A 9459-nucleotide genomic window follows, 5' to 3' on the forward strand; every position below is an offset into this window, starting at 1 on the left:
CAAAGTACTCTCTCTTTAAACAATTTCGACTTCAAAACTTCGCTCAAATTAAACCTGCCGAAATGCTATCTTAGCCTATGGGGACCTTTTAGAGCATTTTTCTACGTTTTTTGTAGTCGAAGTAAAATCGCTCGATCGATCACTGAAATCCTTTGAATCGTTCGTTCGAAGGATTTTACTTCGACCGCAGGATACCCAATTATGATGAAAAAAACTTTGACTTCGATATTCAAAGTCTAAGTATTTCAATTCAATGGTCGGATTTCGAAGTATTTTTAACTTTGAAATTCGACCCTTGATAAATCTGCCCCATACTGTAAGTAGTGCTGCTTTATTAAACTGATACCAGGCTACCAGTCTTCCATACACATTATAATATGAATGAAACCATTCCCAGAAATGACAGACCATCCTTATTGTAATCAGAACATAATTTTCTTCCTTTTATTTTCGATTTCTATTTTAAAAAAAAATATTGCAATTTTTGTGAATTATTTGTGAGGTTCTTATGTGTAGGAGCCCCAAAGTTAAAAGGGGACCTGTCTTTAGGTGGCAGAATGGGGGAGATGATGCCCATGAAACACAATTACAGACGGTGAGGAAGAAGGGGCGACGTGAGCGGCAGTGACATGTAGGAAGTGCAGAATGGAAAATGAGGCATACAATAGAAACAGTGCAGGCAATAAATGATTGGCAGCTGACATTTTTAAATACCTTTATTGCAGGTATGAATATTTTAATAAAAAAAAAAGAGAGGATTTTCTTTTCATGTTTAATCTGAATTTGAAAAACATTTCTGTCCAATGCGTACTATTTTGTCTTCTCACTTTTTAGGCACAGACGGGGCTGAAAATTCCTTGTCCTAAACATTTTCCTGAAATGCAGTTGTAGGAACTTGTAAATAATGCTAAACATTTAGTTTAAAAACACTTCATCTGAAATTAATCTTATAAAATTCCCATGTTACTTTAATTAAAAAGTGAAGACTTCTTGTGCTAAAAAGTATTATCCTAAGGCTATAATTTAAACTAGCCTAGTTATTATTTTTTTATGATACATCTATTTCCCTTAAAAGTATAATTAATAGAGCTGGATATTTAAAAATGTATAAAATTTGAAATCACCAGATTTCAAACAAAACAACAAAAAAAGGGTGACAAATCAAATTCATTCACTGAAAAAAGGTCAACTTCTTTAATTAAGTCTGTATCCAAACAGGGGCTTAGAATGATTTTTTCATGCAATTCTGGCTGGGTCTCAATAGGTCAAGCAATAGTTGGTGTTTCCACTTTTGCACAGCTACCAGCATGCCGATAGAGGACCATTAAAAATGAAGTTCTGTAACAAGGCTGAGCTCCCTGTCCCAGCCAGGGGCTCATGACTGTAGAAACATCTATGGATTTAAGTTTTTTGAGTAGTGATTATCATTTGAAAGTTTCCTCAATTTGGCATTCCTATCAAAGGGAGATTAGGGTTCCTACTGTGCCTTAACAATTTGCAAGTGAGACTGGTTTTCAGATTGAAAATTATTACAATTTAATAAATGTAATTTTCATAAAAGATAATAGTAGCGGTATACCATAGACATGGCATGTATTAGGGGTCTTATAGTTTCATAAGGGTCTTATATTTCAATTTCAGTATAAGATTTTAATTGCAGGACTATGGAGGTTATTTATTAAACTCTGAATCCAAAAATCCCGAAAATTGTGATTTTTTTTTTTATAAAATCGGACTTTTAAAAAATCCCGAATTTTTCAGAATTTATTAAACCCAGAGGATGGAAAAGTCAGAATCAGAAAATCAGGCATCTCAGACCTGTCGAGGTTGCATATAAGTCAATGGAGGAGTCCCACTGATGTGAGTTGGGTTTCGTGCAATACCCCAAAGTTTTCTGAGTTTTCGGGCAAAAAATATAAGAAATCTGAGTAAAAAAATCGAACAAATCAGAGCTTTGGGGTGAAAATTGGGGATGCCCACCTGTGTCTGGCGCCATCTTTGCTTCCTAAGGGCACGCGCGCCTCCATGTCATTTAAAGGCGCTGGCGTGATGACGCCAGCGCGCAATGGCGCCAAATTTGAAAAGTATAAAAAGCCTAATTAAAGCCACAGGACCTTGCCCGTGATAGGATTTATTCCTGGTGCTTCTGAGCTTTAAGCTAAATCTGTCTGAACCTGTTTTGATTCCTGTTGTGACCCCTGCCTGGCTTTTTGACTATTCTTACCTCTGGATCTTGACCCTTGCCTGAATACCGACCTCTTCTGCTAAATCCTTTCTGATTGACTTCCTGGTTTGACCCTTGCCTGCCTGACTATGCTTATTCTCTGCCTGCCTCAACCCAGCCTGATCTGACTACTCTATTGCCTAAACGCCTTGTGCTACGACCTTCTGCCCAAAGACTTTGCTAACAGTCGTGCCCCTCTGCCTGTCCAGAACCTCTAGCCTTGCACCTCTCGTTTAAGATCTGGTGGCATCCAAGTAGCTGAGGGCTCCTCCCGAGGCCAACGGTGGTCACACTACAGGTGAAGCACGAGCCGAGACCAGGGTGCTTGGCATTTGTTCTGGTGTTGGGTGCCGACCGTTACACCTAGACTAATTAAATACACTGGCCGCAAATTGAACTATTCAAAAATTTGTTTGATTGTCTTATTGTCAAATCTTGTTTTATAACAAAGTAAACTTCAATATGTCGGAGAGCAAACTGAATTCTGCATTCAGTGTATGTTTACTATAAACTACCATTTCTGCCACATGAGATTTCTTATAACAGTGTGGAAATAAAATCATCATGTGATGAATATGAAAATGTGAAGTGCTGCTGAGACATTTTATCAGATAGGATAATGAAAGGCAGGATGCTGTATTAAAAATTCATAACATATAGAACATTTCACATATTCAAATAAGATCAGCTTTTCCGGTTTTTTTTCTCCTATTATTTTTTTTCCCTTAACTATTACTCATAGGATCCGTCATTATGGACTAACTCATTAAACATGTAAATCAAGTAAAACAGTTTTTTGACACTTTCAACAAACTGGTGCTTTGTGGTTAAAAGTCCTTTATTTTATGAGATTTCCTTTAATGCTTTTCCTAAAGGACTGGTAAAGCTTAACCTTTCTATATCTCAGAAGTATAGAGAATAAAATTATTTTTTTCCCCAGAAAAATGTCTGAGAAGAAAAAGGTACTGACAAATATGTATATTAAGGTCGTAAAACAGTATGAACAGATGTCGGCCACTGTTTGTGATGGCTTTTTTTTTTCCTACTGAACTATTCAGAGGCTGATGGATAGATTTCCATTAGCAAGGGGGGAGAAAATAGATTCCATTTACAATATTTTCCTAATGAGAATGTGATAATATCAAGCCAGATGGTTAAATGGGAGCAGAAATGAACTATACTGCGTATTCTTCCATTACCAGTGTCATTCTCCGTCTCAGTTATTCACAAGGACTATTTTTCCTAAGATCAGGAGGAACATAAGACATCGCTTTCGTTACATCACAAAATTTAGATTATTTTTATTTTGTCTTTGATCATTTGCTTTTCTTCTTTTGAAAATGAGCTTGTTAATTACCTATATGATCTACACAGTTTGTTCCCATACTTTTAAGCTATTATAAAGAAAACAACCTAGTAGGTCTTTAGACCTTTCCACCCCATTGCAGTATTGTTGCTAAAACTGGATTTTATTATGGATACTAAAACATGGTATCACTGATTTTTTAATATCAATGCCATTGCATTATATATAACGTGCAGATGTTTACAGTATTACTATTACTATTATAGTAGTGATATGTAAGAGTTTTTTTGTTCTTACAGTTATCAGATGTGCCGGCAACTTAGTTTCTAAGTGGCAATGAGCATGCCCAGCACATAGGTGGGGTCACTGCATTTTATAAACCTGCTCTGTGCTCTCATAACCTAATATCTCTCATTATTCACCTAACCTCACCTTTAAGTCTACAAATGATGTACAAATCAATACTCCCCTGTAACCTCTTCATATGCATAAAAATCTTTTTTCAAGAAACACAGATTTCCGCCCAGTATCTGTAATCACTATCCTAAGACCAAAATCAACCTGGGGTATCTCCATGCACAAACCTCAATTTTTATTGATTTTCTCAGGCATCTCTTGAGCCCCCCATCCGCTGGTACATGTACAGCATAGTCATTTTTTTAGCTTTACTATATAGGGAGCCATAGTGTAATAAAAACTATACCTGGTGGTCCAGTGGTGCAGCGGGGATAGGATTTGTTTTCTGGTGCTGTTAGCTGTTGCTATTCTGTTTGAACCTGATTCTGATTCTGATTACCTGTTTTGACCCCTGCCTGGCTTTTAACTATCCTACATTCTGTTTCCTGACCCCTTGCCTGATTACTGACTTTGATTCTGCTTAACCCTTTGATTGACTATCTGGTATTGACCCTTGCCTGCCTGACTACAAATATTCTCTGCCTGCCCCGACCCGGCCTGATCTGACAGCTCTATTGCCTAATGCCTTGTACCTTGACCTTCTGCCCAAAAGACTTTATTACAGTTGTGCCCCTCTGCCTATCCAGACCCTCTAGCCTTGCACCTCTTGTTTAAGTCCTGGTGGCATCCAAGTAGCTGAGGGCTCCTCCCAAGGCCAAAGGCGGTCACACTACAGGTGAAGCACGAGCTGAGACCAGGGTGCTTGGCATTTGTTCTGGTGTTGGGTGCTGACCGTGACACATAGCAAAATCACAGAAGATTTTGTGGTCACAGCCTCATTGCACTCCCACTTAACGTTTTTAAAAATTAGTGATGAGCACAATTTTCCCTTGTTTGCTATTAATCATAAAAAATGACATTGTGTCACTCTATAGGAGAATGCCCCAAGTTCAGCACCTTTCTGAGAGAGGAGGGCCATCAGTTTGGCATCACCACTAAGTTGGTGGATGCCTAAAAATTGGTAAACCCCCAGTTCATTTGGGCTTCATTGTCCTTTAAGCAATCTCTTATAACACCAAGTGAATGGCTCAGCATAGGAGGGCAAACTCTACAGGGCAAAACTCAGCTGTCTTTCTACACCTAAAATACAAGGGACAATGTCCAAATCTTGGACAAAGAAGATCACTGGTTTGAACGAGGCGTGAAAAAGGCGATTAATGTCAAGGTGGGGAAACCATCCCTTAACAGAGGCGGGGGCCTTCAACACCACCTGTCTGCTACATACAATGCTGTTCTAACATCTGTACCCCGGCGGATTCAGAACACTTCACACATCCATTCATGTAACTCTCACAAGTAACACCTGTATCTAGGAGTTGCATGACACATTGGATAATCCTATCACAGTAACTACACACAATCTACACCTCTGTGAATTTCTTCAGATATCACCTCTATGAAGAGTTACAATGTGCCATTGTGATTGGATTAGTGGAAGAGTTTATATGCCGAGCACTTCCCACACCAGTCAGTTGAACTGAAGAAGCTGCTCGGATGAGTAGTGAAATGTCTTCATTGATTACTCAGCAAGTCCAGTTGTTTTTTGTTTTTTTAATTACTTATATTAGATATACCATGACCTGGGTTAATGAAAATCTTCATACTCTTATAACATACATGTTCAGGAATGGTAATGCTTAAGCATGATAACACACAGGACATACTACACACTGGCTAAACTAACAACTGGCTAAACTACACTAGCTAAACACCAGTAACAGAATTATTATGTCAATTTGCCAGATTGCCCATTGTACAGGTATGGGACCTGTTATCCAGAATGCTCGGGACCTGGGCTTTTCTGGATAACGGATCTTTCTGTAATTTGGGTCTTCATGCCTTATGTCTACTAGAAATTAATTTAAACATTAAATAAACCCAATAGGCTGGTTTTGCTTCCAATAAGGATCAATTATATCTTAGTTGGAATCATGTACAAGTTACTGTTTTATTATTACAGAGAAAAAGGAAATCATTTTTAAAAATGTGGATTATTTGGGTAAAATGGAGTCTATGGGAGACAGCCATTCCGTAATTCTGAGCTTTCTGGATATCGGGTTTCCGGGTAAGGGATCTTATACCTGTACCATCAACCCTTTTGTTCCTTTCCTTCTTGATAATGGTAAGTTCCAAGAAGCAAGCCCGTCTAAAATTTTTGTTAATTTTGTAGATCATGTAAATTGTGTGTTCTGCATATACTGTAAGTCACACTCACTGCATAATGATTGCTTCTTTATAATCAACAACCCAGAGTGTAAGCTCACTATAGAAACACCAGGTGATGAGATCTAGCGCAAATCATTACAGTTTATAAACAAAAAGAAATGCTCCATCTGTATATATATATATAAGTCAATGCCTAATCTGGAAGCAGTTTAGTCTTGGTTCTCTAAAAAAGAGATCACTGCAATATGGCCAACCAATTGTGTGCCAAAATAGCACACTATATAATAGTTTGATTGTAAAGATCCCCATATGAGTTGACATTTGGTCCCTGCGCAGCCAACTGAGGATTGTCAAATTAAGTTTGGAAGAAATATAATGGAAGATTGCGGTTCCTGTCATCTATATGCAAGGGCAAGCTGCAAGAAATTAAAAAAGAAGAATTATTATTATAGGGACTATTAACTACATGCATGGCAGGGTGCAAAGCACAGAAAACCTACTAAAAAGTCTGGTACGATACTGTTCTATACACTTTAATTTAGGAAGAGTGAATAACAAGTGAGAATACATGTTCAACTGCACGGCTTTTCTTATTTTAAGCAGAGCACTTCAATATAAAGGTAATGTAACGTGAACGCTTTACTGATCTTATAATTTGAGGATAGTAATCATGATGTTACAAAATGTTTGAAAATTAGCGAGAAAATGCAACAACTAGGGAAAAATACAGTGTATGGCTGACCGCTTCCACTTTCCTAAAACTGCATTATTTGGTGCTAAATAGGAATTCACGATCACATGTGCATTTTGTATTCTTCGCCAAATACCTATTAGCTTATAATACACATTTTAGTGGCAATTGTCAGATATCAACATAATTACCAACAAAATGCAAATACTAATTACATTTTTAAATGCTGACAAAGCACATAGAATCGTACCAACAGGATCACAATGTCCCATCTCCAATGCAATTGGGCAATTGTCTGTGTCAATAGAAAACATACAGTGGAAAAGATGAAGGTCACAAAGAAAAACAAAGCAATTTGTGGCATCAGTGTTACGCTGATTTGTTTTTAATTAATAACAAAAAAACAAAACAAAGATGCCCTTGTTCTCCTTATTAAGATATTTCAAAAAACAAATGTAACCTCTTTGAAATTTCCTTTAATGCTCAGACTGAAATAGTTTCTGCATTAAAACTATATAGGAAGAAAATGTTGATATCTTCTACTTATGGATGGGATCAAACTGCCACTATCATTTAATTCACTTAAACTGAAAGTGTGGAGGACTCCTTGCTCAAGAGATTAGTGTTAAAAAGTGTAAATTATAATTGTCGGTATCGAGTAGCTTGTAAAACTAATCCCAGAAGAGCTTACACTTAAATGCAGGATTCTGACACCAGTAACTGGAAACACGTTTTATTTTGCAGGATACACTGTAGCCACATCCAAGTGGTCACACACAGATTCATGCAGATTTATTGACAGGCAAGCAGAACATTCCGGTAGTGCATACACAATTCCAGTTTCCATGGATCAGGCATCCCTCAAGGACCTTGCACCACCTTCCAGTCCTAGCAGTCTGGCGCACACTCAACTCTCTTCTGCCCCACTCCAAGTAGGAATTTCCAAATGTGTCACCTCCCAGTCTTTGCAGTTCTGTGTTCCTCTCACACTCGTCTGCCCTACTCCGGGTAGGAATTTCCTTGTTTTTGCTTCAGGATGTGCCCACTGGCCCTACAACTATCACTTCTATCTCTGGCTTAGCCACAGCCTCTAGGCCACAAACTCATTGGGGCAAATTCACCAAAAGGCGAATTTTCGCCAGCGAACAATCCACCGCACTTTACGCCACTTCACCAGGCGAAAATTCAATTGTACATATTGGTCGTATAGGATCTTTATTGATGATGTTAGCCCAAATGCTGCAAGTGGCCACTTATTATAACACATGTCCAAGGAAGCAAAATAAAGACAAAAGATCCTCTAATGTCCGAGGCATGAGCCCACAAATGTGGCATGCCCCTCAAATAGTTGGGAAAAAAATGTTAACGCACAGATCTTTAATAGTTAGGACTTTTGAAGGCAAACCCACTTTAAAAAAATGAAAAAAAAAAAAAAAACGCCAGTGTCTTTTACAACGTTAATGCATTTCCGGCATACAGGATATGATGTCACTGACATAAGATTGAGGAGGATGTAACTTCATCTTATCAGTTTGGCAGGTCTAAGGTGGTGAAGGAAAGTCTGGTGAAAGAGGTAACATTCTGTAAAATTTGCAAATTTGAAATTGCGGAGTAATAACCATTGATTTTTCAAATACCATATATGTAGTTTGATTAAATGTGTTTAGGTTGTACTGGTCAGATTTTTAGTATGTGTTTGATTTTGGAGCCCTTTAAAGGGATCCTGTCATCGGAAAACATGTTTTTTTCAAAACACATCAGTTAATAGTGCTGCTCCAGCAGAATTCTGCACTGAAATCCATTTCTCAAAAGAGCAAACAGGTTTTTTTATATTCAATTTTGAAATCTGACATGGGGCTAGACATTTTGTCAATTTCCCAGCTGCCCCTGGTCATGTGACTTGAGCCTGCGCTTTCTGGCAGGCTGCTGTTTTTCCTTCTCAATGTAACTGAATGTGTCTCAGTGAGACATGGGTTTTTTTTATTGAGTGTTGTTCTTAGATCTACCAGGCAGCTGTTATCTTGTGTTAGGGAGCTGCTATCTGGTTACCTTCCCATTGTTCTTTTGTTTGGCTGCTGGGGGGAAAAGGGAGAGGGGTGATATCACTCCAACTTGCAGTACAGCAGTAAAGAGTGATTGAAGTTTATCAGAGCACAAGTCACATGACTTGGGGCAGCTGGGAAATTGACAATATGTCTAGCCCCATGTCAGATTTCAAAATTGAATATAAAAAAATCTGTTTGCTCTTTTGAGAAATGGATTTCAGTGCAGAATTCTGCTGGAGCAGCACTATTAACTGATTCATTTTGAAAAAAAAATGACAGTATCCCTTTAAGGATGGCTTGTTTCACCTGCATGGAGAGCTCCTTTATCCTCATGTTGTCTGTTCCACATACACCCCCCCCCCTCAAATCAACTCCAGGGCTTTTATCTGCTTCATTGATAATGACATAACGAAGGAATTGCCCCACCTGCCCATGAAATAGACTTTGACTCAATTGTCTAAATACTTTTGAGCCCCTGAAATGAAGTGATTGTGTTAAAAAAAGGCTTTAGTTCCTCACATTTTTATACAATCTTTTTGTTCAACCCACTGAATTAAAGCTGAAAGTCTCC

This window comes from Xenopus laevis, chromosome 2S (genome assembly GCF_017654675.1).
Source record: "Xenopus laevis strain J_2021 chromosome 2S, Xenopus_laevis_v10.1, whole genome shotgun sequence".
Taxonomy (NCBI): Eukaryota; Metazoa; Chordata; class Amphibia; order Anura; family Pipidae; genus Xenopus; species Xenopus laevis.